This window comes from Panthera uncia (assembly GCF_023721935.1).
Source record: "Panthera uncia isolate 11264 chromosome B2 unlocalized genomic scaffold, Puncia_PCG_1.0 HiC_scaffold_25, whole genome shotgun sequence".
In the NCBI taxonomy this organism is placed as follows: domain Eukaryota; kingdom Metazoa; phylum Chordata; class Mammalia; order Carnivora; family Felidae; genus Panthera; species Panthera uncia.
This window is the reverse complement of record NW_026057581.1, coordinates 4,484,273-4,508,547: the sequence shown is the minus strand read 5'-3', so window position 1 is coordinate 4,508,547 and position 24,275 is coordinate 4,484,273. Positions and strand designations below refer to the sequence as shown.

The 24,275-nt window shown below is 43.3% G+C and overlaps 2 pseudogenes; both read right to left on the bottom strand.

Moving 5' to 3' along the window:
• LOC125939322 (protein numb homolog) overlaps positions 1-24,275 on the bottom strand; it is a 70,690-nt pseudogene that overhangs the window by 20,995 nt on the left and 25,420 nt on the right.
• LOC125908496 (AP-3 complex subunit sigma-1-like) lies at positions 728-13,213 on the bottom strand (annotated as a pseudogene).

Sequence of the window (24,275 nt, the reverse complement as noted above, 5' to 3'; positions counted from 1 at the left end):
TCTACCACAGATCGACAAACTTTTTCTCGAAAGGCTCAGATAGCAAACATTTTTAGACTTTGCAAGCCATACATTCTCTGTCACAACTACTCAGCTCTGCCTTTGTAGGAGGAAAGCAGCCACAATTTTATGGTGTATTCCAGTAAGACTTTAATTACAGATGCTGAAGTTTGAATTTCATTTCATGTGCCACAAAAGATTCTCCTTTTGGTATTTTTTACTTCAATTATTTAAAAATGTAAAAACCGGGGCGCGTGGGTGGTGCAGTTGGTTAAGCGTCCAACTCTTGATTTCGGCTCAGGTCGCTCAGGTCACGATCTCACGGTTCGTGAGCTGGAGCCCTGCGTTGGGCTCTGCGCTGATAGCTATGAGCCTGCTTGGTATTCTCTCTCTCCTCACTCTGTTCCTCCTATGCTGTCTCTCAAAATAAACTTAAAAAAAAAATTGTAAAAACCATTCTTAATTCATGGGCTATTAAAAAAACAAAAAAGACAACAGGCCAAATGTGGCCCATGAACTGACTATTGTTTGCACTTGTCTGGTCTATAAGACTGAATGTCAAACACTGAGGTGGGACCAACGAGAAGCCTAATGGACACAGGGTCTTTCTTTCTGTTTATTTAATGAGAAGGCATGTGATATCCTTAATGAAGTCTGCAGAATTATTTATTGAAAGAACGCTATACCTCAGTGGGATCTTACCATTGCTGTAACTTCAGGAATATACAAATACCAGAAAACGGAGAAAGAAGGAACACATAGACATCTGATATCCGCAGTTCTTTGTTTTTCTTTCCAAATGAACCAGAAATGCAGGAGAAACTGGCAGATAACAGCTTTCTTTTGTTCAAATGGCCTCATCTAATTTATTTTAGCCTCAAGAAAGAGTATTTCTAGGTGTCCTAAGTACCCAACACATTAAAGAACTGTTCTTAGTCTGATTGTGCTTTATTGATTGTTAATTTAGAATTGATAACCTGAGCTGAATATTTTCACATGGAACTTTCTTGAAAAATGTCACATTTTTAATTCACAAGATTTATTCATGTGTAATTTTCATGATTATAGTCGTCACTGGGGTAATACTGAGCAGATCGTTATCCATACATCCATTGCTATACTCCACATCGTATGTTAGGCTTTGTTTTTTCTTCATAAACTTATTTTAGAATACTTTTATATTTACAAAATGTAACAAAGATAATACAGAGAGTTCCCACATAATTGTCATCCAGGTTCCCCAGCGTTAACATCGCACATTACTGTAGTATGGCTGCCAAAGTAAGGAACCGACGTTGGTACGATACATTAGCTAAACTCTAGGCTTCTTTCGGACTGCGCCCGTGCTAGACTTTTGATAATGAAATCAGAGTAAATTATTACAACTCCGCTACCGTTTTATAATAAGAGATTAATAATTAGTCTTTCGTTAAAATAAAAGTATGTTATATAATCACGGGATATATATCTTTTTAACTATTCTTTCCTCTTAATCATTTTAATTCATAAGAAGCCCCGTCAATACTATTTTCTTATTAAAGAGTTCCACATGGGATCCTTTAGCTAGATATTTGACTCTGTTCAATATGTAGTATGGAATAGAAAATAAAAAGGGCAACCATTTTGCTTTAAAAAGCCAACCAAGACCAAAACCAATCTGTGACTTCTATTAACATCAGCTGTTTTACTTCTATTAAATCAGTAGCCGCCACAGGGCAACCATATTTGGGAAATAACAAAATTAAAAAGGAAACTGTCTTGCTTTAAGCTAGTTCCTTTTCTTTAAACTTATCTTTTCCAATAATAAACACATACTGCTTATTAAGGATCCTCTTATATGCTAGTTAATTTTCTGCATTGTGTTGATTTAAGCAATAAAAAAGCCCCACCACGCACTAAAGGACTCAGGGAGCTTCCTTCCCTGTTCCTTATCCGACCCGTCAGCACCATATACTGCTCTTTTTCTCTCCCAGTCTCAAGGTCCACTTCACCTCAGCTCCGGCTTCCTTCTCAGCATAACTGAGACTGTACCTCAAGAGCAAGGAACTTCTGAAGGCAACACTCACCTCTCATTCAAGTAATACAGGCAGTTAGAGTTAGTTGAACAAATTTTCCCTTTCCCCTTTGGACACTAAAAGGGTTAGATGCAGTCTTTTCCAGGGTCTGTGAAGCCTTGAGACCAGAAATCAATGTGTACTGTGCGTATTTAACCTGTTAATGGGGTGTGTGATCGTCAACTTTTAAATTATCTGTGGGGATGGGGGAGGGGGGGATAGTGACATCCCACAATTTTATAACTGAGAAAGATGACATATTTTTTAAATGTTTATTTATTTTTGAGAGATAAGAGCGCAAGCAGGGGAGGGGCAGAGAGAGGGGAACAGAGGATCCGAACCTGGCTCAGCGCCGTCAGCGCAAAGCCCAATGAGGGGCTTGAACTCGCTATCTGAGCCAAAGCCGGATGGTCAGCCGACTGAGCCACCCAGGCGCCCCAGAAAGACGGTATTTAGTCTGCGTGAATCTCCACCAAATCTGTCCCCTGCATGCCTTCCTGGGAATAGCTTCAGGGTATAGTTTACAGTAAACATGCAAAGGCCAGAAGATCTGCAACTGGGAAGATCAAAAGGAAGGAGCAGGAAGTAGTTCAGGAAGCAGACATTCTCATGGGCTCTCCTACACCGAGCAATTTCTCTCCATCTTCTGATGACTGACAGGCCTTTAACAAGGGACACAACGTTTTAGTTCTTAAGTCAAGATAAAGGACAGAGCTGGAGCCGTTTTAGAACAACCACATTCAAGGGCCAAGCAGAAAGGGGAGCTGTTGGGGGGTTCTGAGCAGGGACACTGAAAAACTCAGGAGGAGGAGGGAGCAACAGAAGGAGCAAAAGGGTCATGAATACTTTCAAGTTGTTGAATCTAGATAGTGGGCACACAGACTTTCATACTATTGTTCTGTCGATCTGCACAGATACACGAAATTTTTCAAAATAAAAAGGATGTGAGAAATCTGCATGTATGTTTGAAGTTTTTCTTTTAAAAATATTGGGGGTGGGGCGCCTGGGTGGCTCAGTGGATTAAGCTTCCGACTTCGGCTCAGGTCACGATCTTGCGGTTTGTGAGTTCGAGCCCCACGTCGGGCTCTGTGCTGACAACTTGGAGCCTGGATCCTGCTTCAGATTCTGTGTCTCCCTCTCTCTCTCTCTGCCCCTCCCCTGCTTGTGCTCTGTCTCTGAAAAATGAATAAATGTAAAAAAATATATATATCGGGGGATATCCAAATATGATGTGAACATAAAATCACAATGGAAAAGTTATGGTTAAGAGCACCTGCCTGGCTCAGTGAGTGTGCGACTCTTGATCTTGGGGTCGTGAGTTCAAGCCCTACATTGGGTGCAGAGCCTACTTAAATAAATAAATGAAATTGAAAAGTTATGCTTAAATGTTCGTTGTCATACCTAAGGGAATGTAGATCACAGAGAGGTACGGCCCAACTGAAACTGTTCCACTTGAATTTTTTTCCCCCCAGTTACTTTGGCGCTTATTTAAGCCAAGAGAAAAAGGTCATACTGTTTTCATGCAACATATACTTGGTTCTTTAAATAACCACCATGACAAATAGTAGAAGGAATTAAAGAATGCTGCGCTTGTAATCCATTCAAAACACCAACATTTGGGTTGTACGTAATTAAAGAATATGTAAGATGCTTTTTGAATACCGTAGCAGCCGGTATGCAGAGACAGGCCTTCAGCGGACGCAGGAATGCAGATTAGGAAAGACAAAAAAATCACGCAGGAACTTGTCAATGTTATACAACTTCTATACAGTATTTTGACTTAAATCCAAGACTCTCCCCTATTTGTGGAGAGCAACTGCATGTAACATTAAATGCCGTTTCCCTCTGGATTTTACCCTGGAAGAGCCCAATTTTGTTTTTTTAGCCTTGCGAATCATTTACTGAAAAGAAGGCAGCCTTGCCACTTTTACACGAATGCTATCAATGTCAGTATTTCTTGGGATTGCAGGAAGATTCACATTCTTTACAGCTGATACAGCACAGGTGTTTTTGTGCATCAACGAAGGGAACAATCTCATTCACGTTGGTCTCCAATACCGTTCCCTGCATCCCTGTTTCTGCAAGCATACCATCGACCTTGTCTACAGGGAGAATTAAATCCGGTTCAGACACTTTCAAAAATACTTGTCTAATGTCTCCAAGAATACCAAATCACATTTCAAATGCCAACTTCACTCTCCGAAGAATCCACATGGAAGACAAAACAGAAGGCTGTGTGTAACGTCCATACGTCAGTTTGTTAGAGCCTCTAAGTAATGATCCTCCTTCTAGGAAACTGCAAACATTTTCATCTTCCTTGCATGGCAACCGGAAAATCTCCGTGATGGTTTGCTGTTGTGGGTCTTCACGGCAGGGCAGGCAGAACGTGCACAGCCACTGCTTCCTGTGCTTGAAGACGAGGAGCGCCTGCTCGTGGCTGGGCTGGGCTGGGCAGGAGTGACCTGGCGGGTGCTGGGGGCCAGGCTGGGGCAGGGGAGAGGGCCTCCCCGGTGCATCTTGCTAGTCACCCTCTCCCTACTTGTATTTTTTAGTTGTCTTTTTGTTCGTTGTTGCCATTGGTTTTGTTGTTGTTTTTTTTTATCTTGAACTTTTCAAGTAAACACAACAGTGGAGGTAATGAACGGGCATAAAAAAGAATATGTGTGTGGTGAAATACCACCTACTCATCATCCACTTTCAACAATTACCAACATCTACCAGGCTTGTTCCATGTATTCCCCTCACTCTGTTTTTTCTTCTTCTGAAGTATTTCATTTTATTTTATGTTTATTTTTTATTTTTGAGAGAGAGAGCCCGCACACACACACAAGCGGGTAAGGGCAGACAGAGAAGGAGACAGAGGATCCGAAGCGGGCTCTGTGCTGATAGGAGAGAACATTCTTCCGGAACATTTTAGGGTAAATCTAGAGAGACATTTTTGTAACGCACCAACAGTCATCATCACACCTAACAAAAGTTATGGTGGTTCCTTAATAGCCTGTATTCTGGAGTATGAAGTTTCCAATAATTCTTAATATAATTTTGGTTGAATTTTCTTATTTTATTTATTTTTGAGGGAGAATGCACATGCTCGTGGGGGAGGGGCAGTGAGAGACAGAGTCCCAAGCAGGCTTATGTGGGGCTTGATCCCATAAACTGTGAGATCATGACCTGCGCCAAAATTAAGAGTTGGATGCTTGGGGCGCCTGGGTGGCTCAGTCAGTTAAGCTTCCGACTTTGGCTCAGGTCATGATCTCACAGCTCATGGGCTCGAGCCCCGTGTCGGGCTCTGTGCTGACAGCTCAGAGCCTGGAGCCTGCTTTGGATTCTGTCTCCCTCTCTCTCTGCCACTCCATTGCTTGCTCACTCTCTCTCTAAAATATAAATAATATTTTATATTTTATTTTTTATAAAAAAATAAAAAAATATTTTTGAGACAGAGAGAAACAGAGCATGAACGGGGGAGGGTCAGCGAGAGAGGGAGACACAAAATCTGAAACAGGCTCCAGGCTCTGAGCTGTCAGCACAGAGCCTGACGTGAGGCTCGAACTCACGGGCTGCGAGATCATGACCTGAGCCGAAGTCAGACGCTTAACCGACTGAGCCACCCAGGCGCCCCAATGTTAAAAAAAATTTTATTAAAAAAAAAAAAGAGTCGGATGCTTCACCGACTGAGCCATCCAGGTGCCCCTAAATTTTTTTTTTAATTTTTTAACATTTATTCATTTTTGAGAGTGAGAGAGACAGAGAATGAGCAAGGGAGGGGCAGAGAGAGAGGGAGACACAGAATTGGAAACAGGCTCCAGGCTCTGAACTGTCTGCACAGAGCCGGGCGCGGAGCTCAAACTCCCGGAGTGCGAGATCATGACCTGAGCCGAAGTCGGACGCTCAATCGACTGAGCCACCTAGGCGCCCCTCCCCTAAATTTTTTTATACTCTTAATTGGCCTTGTAAAGATTGAACTAATACAATACTGAAGAAATAAATATCTACATTTGCTACGGACTGAATGTTTGCATCCCCCCCCCCCCATTCATAAGTTGACACATACTCCCAAAGTGATGTTATGTGGAGGTGAGACCTTTGGGAGGTGATTAGGTTATGAGGTAGAGCCCTTATGAATGGCATTAGCGCCCTTATAAAAGGACCCCAGACAGCCTGGCTGGCTCAGCTGGTAGAGCATGTGACTCTCAGGGTCATGAGTTGGAGCCCCGTGTTGGGCGTAGAACTTACTTTTTAAAAATACATGTGTACTTTTTTTGGTAAAGTTTATTTAAGTAATCTCTATACCCAACATGGGACCTGAACTCACGACCCTGAGATCAAGAGTCACATGATCTTCTGACTGAGCCAACCAGGCACCCCAGCTTATTGAAAAACAAAACAAAACAAAACAAAACAAAAAACCACAGGTGGTTCAGTCCGTTAAGCATCGGACTCTTGATCTCAGCTCAGGTCATCTTGAGGTTTGTGAGTTCGAGCCCCACACTGGGCTCTGTGTGCTGACAGTGCGGAGCCTGCTTGGGATTCTCTCTCCTCTCTCTCTCTCTCTCTCTCTGTGCCTCTATCCCACTTGTGCTCTCTGTCAAAATAAGTGAATAAACTTGAAAAAAAAAAACCCCACAAAGGGCCCCAGAGAGCTCCCTTGCCCCTTCCAATCATGAGAGGATGAGCATGAGTTAAGAAGCAGATTCTCACCAGAGGCCGACTCTGCCTGCCCCTCGATCTTGGGCTTCCCACACAGCAGGTCTGTGAGAAATCCATTTCTACTCTTTATAAGCTGCCCACTCTATTTTGCTACAGCAGTCTGAAGTATAGTAAGACAACACTTATGCAAAGGCCTTTAAGAAATTGAAATTCAGGGGTGCCCGGCTGGCTCGGTTGGTGGAGCATGTGACTCCTGATCTCAGGTCCTGAGTTCAAGCCCCACGTTGGGTATAGACATTACTTAAAAAAATAAAATCTTTAAAAAAAAAAAAAAAAGAACAGAAAAGAAAAGAAAAGAAAGAAGGGCACTTGCGTGGCTCCGTCAGTTAAGCATCCGACTTTGGCTCAGGTCATGATCTCAGGGTTCATGAGTTCAAGCCCCGCGTCGGGATCTGTGCTGACAGCTCAGAGCCTGGAGCCTGCTTCAGATTCTGTGTCTCCCTCTCTCTCTCTGCCCCTCCCCTGCTCATGCTCTGTCTCTGTCTCTCAAAAATGAATAGATGTTAAAAAAATTTTTAAAAAAAGAAAGAAATTGAAGTTCAACAGTAAACATTGTCTGTAATAAAAGATGAATGACAGCACTGGTGCTCAGAAAAAATAAACAAGTTAGGGGACAATTTTAGGGAAAATCCCAAAAAATATTTGACACGAGAGTATTGCCAAAACAAGTATTGTCAAACAAGTATTCTCCTAGCTTATCGGCGGGCATGTAAATTGGTTGGTGTACCAGCCAGATGGCATGCTAACAGGGTTTACTGAAGGAAGTCTGATAAGAGGATTATTTATAGATGTGCCCAGGGCCGAGGAGGCCTACAAGGGTTGGTGAAGCGCCCAGGGACAAGCCGCCACAGGAAGTGGCAGCCACCAGGCACATCCAGCAGGGGGAGGGGGCTCTCACTGAACCGTGAAGGGAGTGGATAAGGAGGAGGGAGGAGCCACCCAAGTGGCTTCTGGAAAAGGGGTGTAGCCACGGCCACCCAGAGGCCCGGGGCTCCTACCTCCCACCCCGTCTTGCTGCCCGTGTTTCTCACAGGGAAGCTGACTGGGAGTTGGTGGGTAGAGATGTGATCTGATACGGTTTTACAGAGGTCAGCCCCCAAGGGCACAAGAGTGCAGGAAGGTAGTGTCTGGTCACCTAGAGGGGCAAACATGACTACCCGATGTGGAGACAAGTTAACACTGGCTACCCGCTTTAGATGTACACCTTAGGATCTCACAATCTGACCCCTAAGAATTCACCCTCCAGAAAAACTCAAATGTAAATAAAGTTGGAAAATAAAAAATAGGAGTATTTTGTATTTGTTGAGAGCTTACTTGTTAGGTATGAGGGACCAAGCAAGGCATTTTACATTTAATCCTCACAAGAACCCCTCTGAGTTCTGCACGATTAGTACTGACATTTTACACTTAAGGAAATTAAAGTGGAGTAAGGCTAAGCCGGGACCACAGAGTTAGCATGTGACAATACTGGGACCCAAACGCGGTCACTCTGACTCCAGTGTTGGAGTTCTAAGGAAATCCATGGCAGCATCGTCCGTAAAAACAAAAGACTGAATACAACCTAAATGACAGACAAGGCAAACACATTATGGTACATCTACACAATGAAATACTACGCAGCTTAAAAAAGAATGGAGTAGGGCGCCTGGGTGGCTCAGTCGGGTAAGCATCCGACTTCGGCTCAGGTCATGATCTTATGGTTTGTGAGTTCGAGCCCCCACATCAGGCTCTGCGCTGACAGTTCAGAGCCTGCTTGAGATTCTCTAATTGTCTCTCTCTCTCTGTCTCTCCCCCAAACCAGTCAAAAATAAATAAATATTTTTTAAAAATGTGTTTTCTTTACTAAAAAAATTTTTTTTAAATGTTTTTATTATTTATTTTTGAGACAGAGAGAGACAGAGCATGAGCAGGGAAGGGGCAGAGAGAGAGGGAGACACAGAATCTGAAGCAGGTTCCAGGCTCCGAGCTGTCAGCACAGAGCCTGACGCAGGGCTTAAACTCACAGACTGTGAGATCATGACCTGACCTGAAGTCGCATGCTTAACCAACTGAGCCACCCAGGCACCCCAGAAAATGTGTTTCTTTAAAAAAAAAAAAAAAAAAAAGAAGAATGGAGATCTACATGTGCTTATATGGAAAGATCTCCAAGATACACAGTCTGTGGCGGGAAAAAAACCAAAGTACAGAACATTGTGCCCATTTGTACAGAAAAATGAAAGGTCCTGTTTTAATATTTTAATACATGTATAATTTTTCAATAAACATATGTGATAAAAGGTCATACATATACATATGCCAACATACACAAAATGCCCAGAACTGAACAAGAACAGGTAACATTTATAGAGCACTGATCTAAATGTTTTGTAAGTACGATCTCTGAATGTTCAAAAGAACTCTATTAAGTGAGTAGTACTAACACTCTCATTTTTTAATATAATTCTTTTTTAAGATCTTATTTTTAAGTAATCTTTGGATCCAACGTGGGACTTGAAATCACAACCCTGAGCTCAAGAGTTGCGTGCACCACTGACTCAGCCAGCCAAGCGCCCCAACAAAAATCCTTTTTTTTTTTTTTTTAACTTATTGAGAGAGAGCATGTGAGCATGAGGTGGGGGGGCAGAGGGAGAGAGAGGGAGAGAATCCCAAGCAGGCTCCATGCTCAGTACTGAACCCGACGGGGGGCTTGATCTTGTGACCCGGGATCACGACCTAAGCCAAAATCAAATCTGATGCTTAACCAACTAACTGAGCCACCCAGGCGCCCCCAAAAATCTTGTTTTTTTTTTTTTTTTGTTTTTTTGTTTTTTTAAAGCTAAAAATTCTCTTCACGTGTATTCTAGTTAAAAATGTCAACCTGCTGGTTTGGAATTGAGATTCCAGCCTACATAGACATGAACCTGTAGCGAAGGCACTATGTGTCCCTTCTAGTTTTCGGACGATCTTTAAACCTGGTAAGTACACCTTCTGTGCCAACATGTAGGTTACTGACAAAGCTCCTCAACGGGGCAGCGACGGACAGACCCTACGAGACACCCCCTGGACAAGCGGACTCTGACACATTAACTCATCCGCACGGCGTGTACGGTTTAGGCTGCGGATTCACCTGTCACCATTTCTTCATCTTGTCCCCAAGGACAACACGCTAGGTCTTGTTCATCATCTTGCTGGAATTACTGCTTTTGTTCCATTGACTTACCACTATAACTGTACTCCCATCCCCACCCCCTTTTGTAAGAGAGTCTGGATTGAAAGCACTTGTTTACACAACACGTGTGGGCTTCTATTACTATCTCATTCTTACACTCGACTCTCTAGTGCTGTTTGCTCGCAATTTTACCAACAATTTAAATTTCAAATTTACTAGTCCCGATTTTGAGGATTAAACTTTCTTTCTACTTCTTCCCCCCAAAATTTGTGATTTTTTTTTCTTTGCCCAGTTGTTTGGTTTCTCCTGTGTCCTAGGATTACTCAAAGACTAATTACAAAGACTCAGAGCACACGTGCAATTTCCTACATTATCCTATTTTGTACAGTTCTAGACACTTGGATTCATTTTAAACACCCGCATTATTACCTGACTCTCTTAGACACTCTTCTTCCCTTTGTTAAAACTTCTCAGATGACCATAACCATCGCTTTACGAAGGAGGTGAAGAAAAATAATCGGCTGTTTTCCTTGCTTATTGGGATCTCTTGGCATTTATGCCATCAAATTCCATCAAAGCAGCGGAGAATACTGCTCTCCTGTTTCTTTTTAAGTCCAAATATACTTTTAAAAGCCCCTTTCCTCTCATCGGTGAGGGGCGCCGGGGGAGCTGGAGAAAGTCTGCCTTTAGTCCCCTCCATCCAGTTGCCTTCTCAGAAGAACATCTGGGACAGGGACTGGGGTGTCTGCCTGTGGGAGAGGTCACCACAGGGCACTCTTCTACTTCTCCTGGCTTATCTGCTGCCCTCTAGGCAGGCCAGACATTTGCTGTTTTTCTCTTCTCCATTCACACTTTAAACCCTCAGGCATTCTCGGTTCCTGCTTGGCAGAAAGATCTGGGTGCTGGGCCTCAGTTGTGTCCTGCAGCCCAGTGCACCAGAGAGCCACAAAGGCGGCTACAGGAACCCACCGCAAAACGAAGGGGAACCTGCTAGCGGGTCCCATACACTGTATTTGACGTCTCCCTTTGAGAACCTTAAAGGAAGCAGGGCGGGTTAGACAGGGAGGGTTCAACAGTCCTGCGTCCTCCGGCAAGAACTGTCTCATGAGTGTGCACCTACCTGAATGGTTTGCTCAGAGCAGCCCTGAGCTTGGTTTTTATCCTGCTCTTAGCATCTTGAAATTATTAGCAACTTTTGTCGTTATTGTTGTTGTTTTTAGCACCGAGACTCTCACATTTCATCCTACACTGGAGCCCCCAAGTTACGCAGCCAGTGCTGACCCAGCCCTGATAGTTGAGTGCACCCAATCCCAGCGCCTCTTCTCACCAAGCCTTCGGCTTCTAAGGGGGAGGATGTAACTCTGCTTGTTCTAGGTTTCCGAACACCGTGTGTGGGTTTTGGCTGATATTGCGTTCGTTCCGAGGGAGGTAGTCCCCCTTTTATCTTTTGTATATACCTTTTAAAGTCCTGAGCTCCTGAGAATGTCCCCTTCCCTTTCCCACTATCACAGATATGGACAGTTTTGTCTGGAGCTGGGTTTTCCCGTTTTCTTACACACTTTGGAGACTTACATCCAAAATAAACATAGCTGGGGATAGACTGTGCTTCTTTTCATTGAAGTCCTTTTTCAGTCCATTTTCCACAAATCTATTTCATATCTTCTACCCCATAAATCCCCCACACGGAAAAAAGTTGCATCAGCAAACCTGGAACTCGGGGCAGACCCTGTAACTTCCCCTACTTCTGCTTTCCGCCGAGGGCAGTGGCCGCCCATCAGTCGTACCCTAGCTCTCTCACCACAACACTCTTCTCTTTTCACTCCAGTAGGAACAAAGTGACTCTTACATGCACCCGGTTCCAAATTATTTATCAAGTCTTTTGCAAGAAAGGCTCCTTTCTTGGGATGGTAGAGTCACTTCGCTCTATCTCTGATAGACTGCCTCCCTGTGATTTCTCTTCAGTTTAAGAACGGGTCAACTATCTAAAGTCAGCAAAACATGGTCTTCAGGCCACATCCGGCCCATGGCCAGTTTTTCTCCTGCTTGAGAACTGAGAATGGTTTGTATTGTTTGTTTGTTTATTTATTTTTTAATGTTTTTTTTTTGAGACCATGTGAGAGATGGAGTGCAAGCAGCGGAGGGGCACACAGAGGGAGAAACAGAGTCCGAAGCAGGTTCCAGGCTCTGAGCTGGCAGCCCAGAGCCTGACGTGGGGCTTGAACTCACAAACCGTGAGATCATGACCTGAGCCGAAGTTGGATGCTTAACCAGCTGAGCCACTCAGGCGCCCCATGGTTTGTATTGTTTTAAGAGGGGGGTAAAAACAGTATGCAGTAAAGAAAGACTAAAATACTTATTACCTGGCCCCTTCCAGAAGAAAGTTTCCCAGCCCTGGATATAGACAACAGTTAACAATCTGCCTTCCTGCCCCCACTGAAGTCAACAGAAGTTACCCTGAGCTTCGGCCAAAGTGGTCTCTAGCCACCAGTGGGTCCTGAGTCCTCTGTTTCCTTTCTGTTCTTTCTGCACAGCAGCTGTTTCTTCTGTTTCTACTGAGCCTAAGAGCATTCCACCGGGCGATTAGATCTTGGCCCACAGGACCTTCTGAGGAGAGTAATCCCCAATAGAAGCTTTCTATGTAAAACATTTGGGGTTTGTGCTATCTGCCAGACACCAACCCTGCTACCTGGGGAATGGCTGCAAGGCGGCCAGGGCAGGGGAGAGAGAGCCTCCCCTCAAAGAGGAGGGTACGGTGGCTCTCTTCCCAGTGGGGATGCCTGTTCTGGGGAAGACAGGCAGACCCACCCATCAGGCACTGTCTTCCAGTGCCTGCAAATGCTTGGGTTGTGCTCAGAAGAACCTCAAAAACTCAGGTTGTTGGGGACGCCTGGCTGTTTCAGTCAGTGGGACATGTGACTCTTGATCTCAGGGTTGTGAGTTCGAGCCCCACGTTGGCGGGTAGAGAGAACTTAAAATAAAAACTCACGTTCTCCATTCAGTTCTCAGAGGCCTGTTGCCTATTAATGCATCACTTGCCTCCTTTTTTGTACCAGAGTGACTGGTCAGCCGCAGCGGGGGCTCCTACACCATTCCCGGGCCCCGCACCTCCCTGCAATGTAATTCCATGTGTGTCTTTCTTGCAACGTATGGGAGCCTTAATAAATGCACCGCCCACCACAGCTGCAGCCCTGCCTCGGTTTGCCTATCTCTAAGGGGGTCTTGCCCCTACCACCCCTGCCTCAGCAGCAAACCTGCCCTTGCTAAGCTTCATTTCGGCCTTTCCTTCTGCCACCGGGAAGCACATCTTCGCGGCTGACCTAGGGGGACGCGGTGGGGCAGTCAACCCAGGCACAGGCACCAGGGCTGCGTGCGTAGTGATTTAAAAACAAACTGTGTAGGCGCACCTGGGTGGATCAGTTGGGTGAGCATCTGACTCTAGATTTCAACTCAGGTCGTGATCGCAGGGTGGTGACATTGAGCCCTTTGTCCGGCTCTGTGCTGGGTGTGGAGACTACTCGGGATGCTTTCTCTCTCTCTCTCTCACCCCTCTTCCCTGCTCTCTCTCTCTCTAAAATAAAAAAACAGTAATAACAAACAAAAAATAAATGAAAACAAACTGCATTGCTGGTCTTCTAACCATCACCATGGGCTGAAAATTCCAAACGATGTCAGATAAAATACTCCTTCCTGAAAACAATCTTTTGCTGGCCAGTTCTAAACAACTTAGCAGTTATCGTTGGGCTCTCTTAACGTATGTGTAAACTTGAAATGCGCACTTTGTATTGTTCCTTTAATAAGCATTGCGCTCTACATGCAGGTGGTTCAGAGACCTCCCGGGTGTAGGGCTGGCGTCCAGCAAACACAGCCTCAGCCACACACAGTGGCTTGGAGAGTATGGATCCCATGGAATCACTATCGTTCATTTTGGATACGATTCCTGTCTCCGGTTCCTGGGGGACTATATCTTTGCTTTTAAACACTAGATTGAGGGGTGCCCGCGTGGCTTGGTTGCTTGGTTGAACATCCGACTTCAGCTCAGGTCACGATCTCCCGCTTCTTGAGTTACAGCCCCGCGTTCGGCTCTGTGCTGACAACTCAGAGCCTGGAGCCTGCTTCAGATCCTGTGTGTGTGTGTCTCTCTCTCTGCCCCTCCCCTGCTCGTTCTCTCTCTCTCTCTCAAAATAAACAAACATTAAAACTAGATTGAAAAAAAAATGACAGCATAGTGATTATAGATGGAGAAACAGAACGCGAGTTACTTCCATTCTGTCATTATATTTTGTGACCCACCCCTCCTCCCCGGAATGTTTATGTGTTTAAAGTTCAAAACTGGCAAACACAGCAAATGGAGAAGTACGATATGTTTGTGTGGCAAGGACAAATTCTAGTTCATACTTGAAACATTTTACTGAATTTGAGTAAAATCTTTAAAAGTTGACATTTCCTTTTTTTTAATTGTTTAAAAATGGAGAGTGACTCAAGATTATATCCAATCAGTGGTACGATTTAGCAATTTTCCCTAAACTGCATCTTACATCTAATACAAAAGCATTAATGCATTGTTGGCCCCCTTTTTGTGCACTTTAATTTTTTTTTAATCAGAAAAAGTTTTTTTTTTTACTCACATATGTCCAAATTTCAAAACAAAAAATTTTCACTCTCCGCATTTACTTTGTGGTCATTTTACTATTTGTTTCATGATTCCTGAAAATAATGTTTGCCAAAAATGATCCACTCTAAACAACCTGGTACATCCAGACGATGGAATATTATTCAGGACTGAGAAGAGTCATAAAGAGACATGCAGTGAACCTTAAAAGCATGTTAGTGAAAGAAGCCAGTCTGAAAAGGTTACATACTGTTTACTTATTTATTTTTAATGTTTATTTATTTTTGAGACAGAGCATGAATGGGGGAGGGGCAGAGAGAGAGGGAGACACAGAATCCGAAGCAGGCTCCAGGCTCTGAGCTGTCAGCACAGAGCCCGACGTGGGGCTCGAACTCACAGACTGTGAGATCATGACCTGAGCTGAAGTCGGACGCTTAACCGACAGAGCCACCCAGGCGCCCCGGTTACATACTGTTTAAATCCAACTATACGTCGTGGCAAAACTGGAAAAGGGAAAACTGGAGACAGGGGTTGCTGGGGCACCTCAGTCAGTTAAGCATCAACTCTTGATTTCGGCTCAGGTCATGATCTCACGGTTCGTGAGATTGAGCCCCGAGTCAGGCTCTGTGCTGACAGTGCGGAGCCTGCTTGGGATTCTCTCTCCCTCACTCTGCCCCTCCCCCAATCATGCGTTTGCTCTCTTTCTCTCTCTCAAAATAAATAAACAAATTAAAAAAAAAAAAAGGATCAGTGGTTGCCAGGGTCTGGGGAAAGGGCGGGATGAGCAGGTACAGCACAGAGGTTTTCAGGGCAGTGAGAATATGCTGCATCACATGATGTAGACATGTCAGGACACATTTGTGCAAACACATTGGTGCAAACCTGTAACCAGGAGTAAACTGTAAGGTAAACAAACTTTGGACTTTGGATGATAAAGATGTGTCAAAGTATACTCAGGAATGGTAACAAATGCACCACTCTTTCTGCTGCTAACTCAAAATTCCTCCAAAAAAGGTCTTTTAGAAATCCCCTCTGGGTGTTTAATGAGCTCAGAACACCCCTGGGCACCCCTCCTCCAGACCACTGCGTTAGTCCCCAGGCTCTCCAGCCTTCCCAGCAGCCACACTGGCTTCGAAGGCTGTTTTTCCCGAGCCCCCTCCTGGCTCCTTCTAGCAGCATTTGAATGTGCTCAAGCACTTTCCCACCTTGTCTTCCATCCCCTGCCAGACCCCTTTAGTTTCCTGTACTTGCTGGCTTGACAGGTTCACCTGCTAGACTCTATCATCAACCCACAGCGGTGTGACCACTGCACCCACCTGGTCACAGAACCTTCTCTTACCCAGTCTAAAAGCAACTTATCAATCAATTAATGCTCACTTTTGAGTATTTATTATTTAAAAAAAATTTTGTTTGAATTATTTTTGAGAGACAGAGCATGAGTGGGGGAGGGGCAGACAGAGGGAGACAGAGAATCTGAAGCAGACTCCAAGCCCTGAGCTGTCAGCACAGAGCCCGACGTGGGGCTCAAACTCAAGAACCGTGAGATCATGACCTGAGCCAAAGTCGGACACTTATCCGACTGAGCCACCAGGCGCCCCTCTTATTATTTTTTAAATATTTTATTTCATTTATTTTTTTTTAGTAGTATCTACACCCAAAGTGGGCCTCGAGCCCACAACCCTGAGATCAAGAGTTGCACACTCCACAGACTGAGCCAGCCAGGTGCCCCAGCTGTTCCTTAAATCACTTGACTTTTGACAATTAATCAATGCTTAGCTCTTAAACTGCTCGCCTCCAAGATGCCAGGCTCGCCTGGTCCCTTCTGCCGCTTGGGCTGCTGCTTCCCAGCCTTCCTTGCTAACTCTCTTTTCTCTGCCTGTCTCTTTCCTATCAGAGGTCCTCAGCCTTAGATCCTGAGCCCTCTTATCTCCAGCTCCACAGTGTCCCCGAGTGATCTCACTCACCGTCAGAGTGAGGACACCTAGATCAAAGAAGTGGAGAAGTCTAAGGTCACACTGTGTGACAGCATTTAGAGTGAGGGTGGTGTTTAATCTAAGTCGACTATGAGCTAGACACTGTGTTGGGGATACAGGTGAGAATAAGATGCTATTTCTCCCCCTCCAACTTTTGAACCTACATAGTCCTTCCCTTCTCCCTGCTCTGCCTGTCTAGCTTCAACTCATCTTTAGGTCTTAGTTTAAAATGCCACTTCACCTGGGATGTCTTCCCTGACTACTCTTAAGACTGGCTGGGCTCGTGCTGTCCTGTGTGCCTCACAGCACCCTCCACCTACTCCTTCTAACGATTACTTGTCTATTCTTCCTCACTGGTGCCTCCCTTTCTTTCGGTTGTAAGATCTTTCCTCTGCTTGAGCTGCGAAGAGCAGAACCAGGAGCCTGCCAACTCTCCCATCTTGCCAGGGAAATAGACACTAAGCTCATCGAGAGCAGTGGGGCTGTGCCTGCATGCACCATCACATCCACGACACCCAGTGCAATGCCTGGTGGATGGTAATTGCCCAGAAACTGTTTGCTCTTCGAAGAATAAATGGATAAATGAATGAATGAACCGCTTGACTTTATGCTAATCGTTGGAGCAGAACTTTGAGAAATGTCCTATTTCTTGGGCAGAGGAAAGATGATAGAGTAGGAGGGCTATTCTGGAGGTCCCTACCAATCCAGTGATTCTGAATTTGGAAATAGGATCTATTTTTCTTTGTCACTAAAATTCTGAAGAACACTACTTCGCAGAGATATTACTGAAAGTACAGTTTGCTCAAAAGGTGAGAAAACCAATATAGTATACAGCTTGTCAGATGCAGGAGTCTTTCAAATTCAAGTTCTGCTTTTAGTTAGAATAGTATTGCCACCTAGTGGGTAATAAAACATTCTTCCTGGAACTGTATGCCATGAATACTTGGTAAATTATTGTGAATAACGTTATTAACATTCTGAAACTGAATCTAAACAGGCTATTTCAGGAAGAATTCTGTTGGCCTGGTATTTATTGTAACCTAGGGGATTTGACTGACTGCTTATCATGAAGTTAATGGAAATTTCTAATAAGGAAAGGTTTTCAAGATTTCTTTGAAGCTTTTTGTCCTTAAAATACCTTCCACTAAGAGTGTACAAGATACTCTGTTCAAAATGTATTTGACTTAGTTCTTTTCTCTGTGTGGTTACATTACCAACTTAATACACAGGATTGCTTTAGGGTTTGCTTTTGTTCATGTATTTTCATTTAATTTTTTCCAATGTTATTACAAAATTTTCAAACAGTTAAGGCTGAAAAAGTTTTACAGTGAACATCTATACACCCACTACCTGGATTCTACCATTAGCCTTTTACTATATTTGCTTTACCACATCCATCTAAATATCCCCATATCCATGCATGTATTTTGTTTTTGAAGCATTTCAGAATAAACTCTAAATACTTCAAAATCTGTATCAATACAGTTTTTCCTTACTGCATTTGTGAAACATTCACATAGTTCAAAAGTAAAAAAGGATTCACTCAAAAGCCTCACTCCTATCCCATTCCCCACTCCCATTAAGTAACCATTTTCCATTTTCAGTACTTTCTGTTTCAGCCTGTTTCTTTTTTATGAAAATATAGGTACAGACACAGATTCTCATTGCTTTCTTCACTAAAGGCAGCATGCTATATATACTCTCTCATTCTACTCTGAATTTAATGATATATCCTGGGAATTCTCTATTTCAAATCATCTTTTTTTTTAAGTTTTTAAATTTGTTTTGAGAGAGAGAGAGAGAGAGAGAGAGAAAGAGAAAGAGAAAGAGAAAGAGAGAACACAAGCAGGGGAGGGCAGTGAGAGGGACGGGAGAGACAAGAATCCCAAGTAGGCTCTACACTGTCAGCACAGAGCCTGATGTGGGGCTCGAACTCATTAACCGTGACATCATGACCTGAGCCGAAACCAAAAGTCGGATGCTTAACTGACTGAGCCATCCAGGCACCCAGGCACCCTGGAATTCTCCATTTCAGAGATCTCCCTAATTCTTTCTGGGCTTCATAGTACTACACTGTATATAGATAAACCATAATTTATTCTACCCACCTCCTATGGATATGCAATTTAGCTTGTTTCTGACACCATGGCATTATAAATAATGATGTAGTAAAAAAGGGCTAAACACAAGCTATTTTATTATTTATTTATTTATTTTATTTTTTTTTTTTCAACGTTTATTTTATTTTTGGGACAGAGAGAGACAGAGCATGAACGGGGGAGGGACAGAGAGAGAGGGAGACACAGAATCGGAAACAGGCTCCAGGCTCCGAGCCGTCAGCCCGGAGCCCGACGCGGGGCTCGAACTCACGGACCGTGAGATCGTGACCTGGCTGAAGTCGGACGCTTAACCGACTGCGCCACCCAGGCGCCCCAACACAAGCTATTTTAAATTTACAGTGGCATACCTTCAGAGTAAATCCCCAAAAGTGGAATTACTAGGTCCAAAGTCAGCATGCATATAGACACTGTAGAAATGCACCGGCACGTAGAGCCAACTTCCACGGGGCTTTGACCTTCTGCACTCGCATTAGCCATGTGCGAGAGAGCTTGTTTCTTCCAGTCTCACCTAGAATGTTCTATTAGTATTGTGTCGTCATGCTCTTAATAGCTTAAGATCAAACATTCATCGTCTCATAGTTTCTGTGTGTCAGCAGTCTGCGAGCTGGGCCCTGTGCCCGGGGTCTGTTTACAAGGCTGTAAATGAGGTGTTGGTCAGGCTGTGCTCTCATCTCATCTCATCTCATCTCAACTCTTCCACTGGGGAAGACTCTTACTATGAGCTCATTCAGGTTGTTGGCAGAATTCACTTCTCTGGGGCTGTAAAACTCATCGTGGCTCACGTCTTCAAGGCCAGGAGGAGAAGGTCTCTGCCGTCAGGAAGGTCTAAGTCCTCTGTTGAAGGGCACCCTACTGGTAAGTCAGAGCCACCAGGATAATATCCCTTTTGATTAATTTAAAACCAACTCACTGGGACCTTAATTACATTCATAAAATCCAACTGCCTTTTTTTCATTTACTATAACTTATTGCAGGGAATAACTCCAGAGATCAGATATTAGTGGGGGGAGTGTTTTAGAATTCTGCTTACCAGAAGTACACTTGTCAAGCTTTTGGCTATTTGCTAATCTGCAAGGTGAGAATAGTTTCTCAGTGCTCTAATTTGCCTATCTCTGATTAAAAGTGAAGTTGAGTGTTGTTTCATACATATAAGAACCATTTGTATATCTTCTTCCTTGAACTCTCTGTTCCTGTCTTTTGCCCATTTTCCCATTGAGTTGGTGGCTTTTTTCCCTTCAATGTTTTTACAGCTCTTTATAGAATAGGGAAATGAGGCCTTTATCTGTGAAATACACTGCATACATTTTCTCTTAGCTTGTCATTTGTCCTCTGTCTCTGCTTATGGAAATCATCTGATTTTTAAGATGTTGACAATAAATTCAGTTTTTTAAGACAATGTGTCGACCACTACTCTGTAGGCTAAACAAAACAGACCTAAAGGCCCCCATACAGCCCACAGGCCACCATCCATATCATCCTCTGTCTTTTGATTCTGCACCAAGAGTGGACCTAGGCAGCTAACTATATAGAAACATATATATTATACTTATAATTTTTAACATCACTGGAGCAATAAATTGTGGACCTCCATTGGTAATATATTTCACTAGCTCACATCTCTTAGCTGTGCTTACACTTTTACTACATAGAATGGTTTGTCAAAAAATGGTGTAAAAGTTCGTGGTTGCCGAGGTTTTTATGGCCAAATATTTTCCAATATTTCCACCTCCTCACTCCTCATTTAATCACTTTTAAGTTACTATTTTTAAAAAATTTATTATTTAGAGTTTCAAACACATATAAAAACAGAGGGGACTAGGGCTCCTAGGCGGTTCAGTCAGTTAAGTATCCAACTTTAGCTCAGGTCATGATCTTGCAGCTCATGAGTTCAAACTCCACATTGGGCTCTGTGCTAACAAGCTCAGAGCCTGGAGCCTGCTTCGGATTCTGTGTCTCCCTCTCTCCACCTCTTCCCCACTCACACTGTCTCTGTCTCTCAAAATATGAATAAATTAAAAAAAAAAAAACCAGAGGTGACAGAAGAATAAATTCTCATGTATTCATATATGCTAACCTTGGCAGTTACCAACACAAGGCCAATACTGTTTTATTTATACCAGTGGCTCTCAACTATGGGTGACTTTCCCCAGAGGGATATTTGTCAATGTCTGCATTTTTTTGGTAAGATTTTTTAAGTAATCTCTACACCCATTGTGGGGCTTGAACTCACAACCGCAAGACTAAGAGTCACATGCTCCACCCACTGAGCCAGCGAGGTGCCCCTCAATGTCTGCACTTTTGCTCCTCACAACTGAGGAGAGCTCCTGGCAGCTAGAGGGTAGAGACCAGAGATGCTACATAGGACAGCCCCCACGACAAAGAGTTATCTGGCCCCAAATGTCAGTAGCATCCATGTGAAGAAAGCCTGATTTAAGGGGCACCTGGGTTGCTCAGCAGGTTAAGCGTGTGACTTCGGCTCAGCTCATGGTCTTGCAGTTCTTGCATTTGAGCCCCGAGTGGGGCTCTGTGCTGACAGCTCAGAGCCTGGAGCCTGCTTCGGATTCTCTGTCTGCCTTGCTCCACCCTTCCCCTGCTCGTGCTCTGTCTCTCTCTCTCAGAAATAAATGTCAAAAAAAGAACAAAAAAGCCTGATTTATATCTTTACCTCTCCTTCCTACATTGATTATGTCAAAGCAAATATCAGACATACCATTAATCTATAAATACCATTTACAAATAAAGACCATTATGATAAAAACCACAACACTATTATACCTAATATCTTAACATTAGGTATGTCTTATATATATTAAGGTATACCTTAATATCTTAACATCATAAAATACATAGTGTTCAGATACCATTAATCTATAAATACCATTTACAAATAAAAACCATTATGATAAAAACCACAACACTATTATACCTAATATCTTAACATTAGGTATATCTTATATATATTAAGGTATACCTTAATATCTTAATATCGTAAAATATATAGTGTTCAGATTTCTTAGTTCTTGAAAAGTTTTTTTAAGTTTATTTATTTACATGAGGGAGAGAGAGAGTGAGCACACACACACACAAGCTGGGGAGGAACAGACAGAAGGAGAGACAGAATCCCAAGCAGGCTCCGCACCATCAGTGCAGGGCTAGAACTCATAAACTGTGAGACCATGACCTGAGCTGAGATCAAGAGTTGGACACTTAACTGACAGCCCCCCAGGAGCCCCAGGATAAGGACCTCTAACCTCCTGGCAGCCTCTGAGCAATTTGGACCTGGTTTCTTGGGTATGAAATACTGTGATAAACTCCACTCTAGGGACACTGGAAGCACAATCTGATTTAAAACAAGTTATTCGGGGGCACCTGGGTAGCTCAGTTGGTTGAGCATCGGCTTCAGCTCAGGTCATGATCTCGAAGTTCTTGAGTTTGAGCCCCACATCGGGCTGAAGTGAAGACACAACGTTTTATAAAATATTTTATAGACACAAATGTTAAGATAGGATTAAAATTATATGCCTTTAAAAATAACATAATAAAATAAAATAAAATAAAATAAAATAAAATAAAATAAAATAGCTTTAAGGATGCCTTCCCTTGGCTTCAAGAGCTCTGATGCTATCTTTGTTGACTTTTCTCAGGCTCTGGGCCACCTGAGGTTTCCTTAGCTAAGCTGTTTCCTCTGGTTTGTTACTTTCTGTAGCACATAGGGTGGCTGACAAGGGGCTCTAACCTTCTAGGAAGGAGGGGGTTCTATCTGTAATCTAAGCACCCCGGCGGTCTCTCCTGGGGTCCTGCCTGTATTACCTTAGTTTTTTTTTTCTAGCTTTATTGCAATATAATCTACATTCAGAATTCACCTATTTTAAGTGTACAGTTTATGAGTTTTGGTTAATTATAGACAGTCTTGTAACCACCACCACAGTCAAGAACATTTTCTTGACCCTTGAAAAGCCTCCTTGGCCTCAACTACTCTTTAGAGCTTGCGTTTTCCAATACTCTGGAATCGCTCGATACTCTGTCTCACTTTCTGTGCTGGTCACCTAGTCTCATTTTCCTGAGAAGCATCTGTTTTCATCCTACTTCGCAGACAAGAAGTAACTGACAGGCTTAGTGCTCAGTGACTAAAGAACATTTCCCTGGCTCAATTAGAAGGTCCATTCTAAGCTCTTTTGTGGCCATTTCACCTCCAACCTTTAAGTGTGGTGATCTTTAGTGATCTTGTTATATTTGTGAATACCAGAAGGAGCCCTCACAGGGACACAGAGATGGTCACTGAAGCTGCATCACATGAACAGCAGGATCCTGGAGAGACAGTCTCCCCAGAGTTGTCCCCATGGTTTCTTCCCTTCCCATTCCAGGGACATCCCCCTTTTTCCTAAGCTAACCACTTTTATGAGATATATAACCTGAGATATTCTGCTAAACTGAAACTTATAATAAGAGATATAATTTCTCCCAAGAGGTGGATTAGAATTGTTCTCTTACTGGCTGCTGGAAACCTATTCCCAAGAGCTACTGAGACCGGAAAATGTAACATGGTTAATTGACCAAGCTTCCTCCTGGACTGGGAAGCCATGTGCACAGAAGGCCTCCTTCCCTTTCCTGAACCCAAGTCTGACCACTTTCCTTTCAGCTAATCTTTTTTATTTTTTAATTAATTAATTAATTAATTAATTTTTAGAGAGAGGAGAGAGCACATGCATGCAGCTGGGGAGAGCACACGCATGTAGCTGAGAGAGTGGGAGAAAGAGAACCCAGGATCCGTGCCCAGCATAGAGCCAATGCGGGGGGTGATCCCACAATCCTGGGATCATGACCTGAGCAGAATCAGAAGTCAGACACTCAACCAACTGAGCCACCCAGGCACCCCCCTTTCAGCTAGTCTTAAACTGTTCCTCTATCTCAAGATTTTTATTGTTTTTTTTTATATATGTTAATATTTCCATTCATCTTTCATGATCCTCCCGCTGTTTCCTAATGTCCAAGAATACAATCCTGTATCTCCTGTATTATTTCTACATTTCCCAAAATTTTTCTAACGAATTTGTTACTGGAACACATGTTGTGTGTTCATAAACATATTACCAGAGAGGACAGAACTTCCTGAGATTGGTGATGTATAATATCAAAATCTTAAATTCTGGGCTTCATATATCAGAAATCACTCAAAAATTATTCTTTCTGGGGCCCCTGACTGGCTCAGTTGGAAGGGCATGGGACTTGTGATCTCAGGATCATGAGTTTGAGCTCCACATTGGGTACAGAGATCGTTAAAAAATAAACTTAAAAATGTATTATTTTCATTAGGAACAAGATGAACAGATTTTCTTTTTTTCTTCTTTTTTTTAAGATGAACAGATTTCCAAAGAAAAGGTTTTTTCCTGGGAATGCAAGCTTGTGCAGTCACTCTGGAAAGCAGCATGGAGGTTCCTCAAAAAACTAAAAACAGAACTACTCTACAACCCAGCAATTGCACTACTAGGCATTTATTCAAGGGATACAGGTGTGCTGTTTAGAAGGGACACATGCACCCCCATGTTTATAGCAGCACTAGCAACAATAGCCAAAGTATGGAAAGAGCCCAAATGTCCATCGATGGATGAACGGATTAAGATGTGGTATATATATATATATATATATATATGTATATATAAATGG